Source organism: Egretta garzetta, unplaced genomic scaffold, assembly GCF_000687185.1.
Source record: "Egretta garzetta isolate BGI_Z169 unplaced genomic scaffold, ASM68718v1 scaffold298, whole genome shotgun sequence".
NCBI classification, from domain to species: Eukaryota; Metazoa; Chordata; class Aves; order Pelecaniformes; family Ardeidae; genus Egretta; species Egretta garzetta.
In genome coordinates, this window is record NW_009260478.1 from 559,936 (window position 1) to 560,798 (window position 863).

An 863-nucleotide genomic window follows, 5' to 3' on the forward strand; every position below is an offset into this window, starting at 1 on the left:
GTCTGGCTGGAATTCAACTTGTCTTCTCAGGTACAAAAGCACATGAACTAAGTACATAGTAGAGTCCAGCCAGCTGGGATACCACCTACAAAATTCAGTAAGTGGCTGCCATGTAGGGATAGAGACACTTCAGAGGAACAAAAACAACAACAAAAAACCCATGCACACTCTCTAAACCATCAGTAAGCAGTAGATTTACATTTGTCCTATTCACAGATGAGGTTTTATTGTCCTGACTTTAATGGGTTGAAGATTTATTTGTGTGTTTGAAATGTAGCTTTGCACCAAATCAGAATTATTTTCTGTGTTTGACTTTTTACCGCTGTTATGAAAGTTTACATGGGAGGTGATTTGCAGCTAGGTGTCCAATAGCACTGTACTTTCAAGCAAAATGAAACACATAGAATCATAGAATCATAGAATCATAGAGTCATAGAATGTTTTGGGTTGGAAGGGACCCCTAGAGGTCATCTAGTCCAACCCCCCTGCAGGAACAGGGACACCACTAACTAGATCAGGTTGCTCAGAGCCCTGTCAAACCTGGCCTTGAATGCTTCCAGGGATGGGGCCTCCACTACCTCTCTGGGCAACCTGTTCCAGTGTTTCACCACCCTCATTGTAAAGAATTTCTTCCTTATATCTAGTCTAAATCTACCCTGGTTTAGTTCAAAACCATTACTCCTTGTCTTGTCACTGCTGGCCCTACTAAAAAGATTTTCCCCATCTTTCCTATAGGCCCCCTTTAGGTACTGAAAGGCCGTAATCAGGTCCCCACAGCCTTCTTTTCTCCAGTCTGAACAAGCCCAACTCTCTCAGCCTGTCCTCATAGGAGAGGTGCTCCAGCCCTCGGATCATTTTTGTGG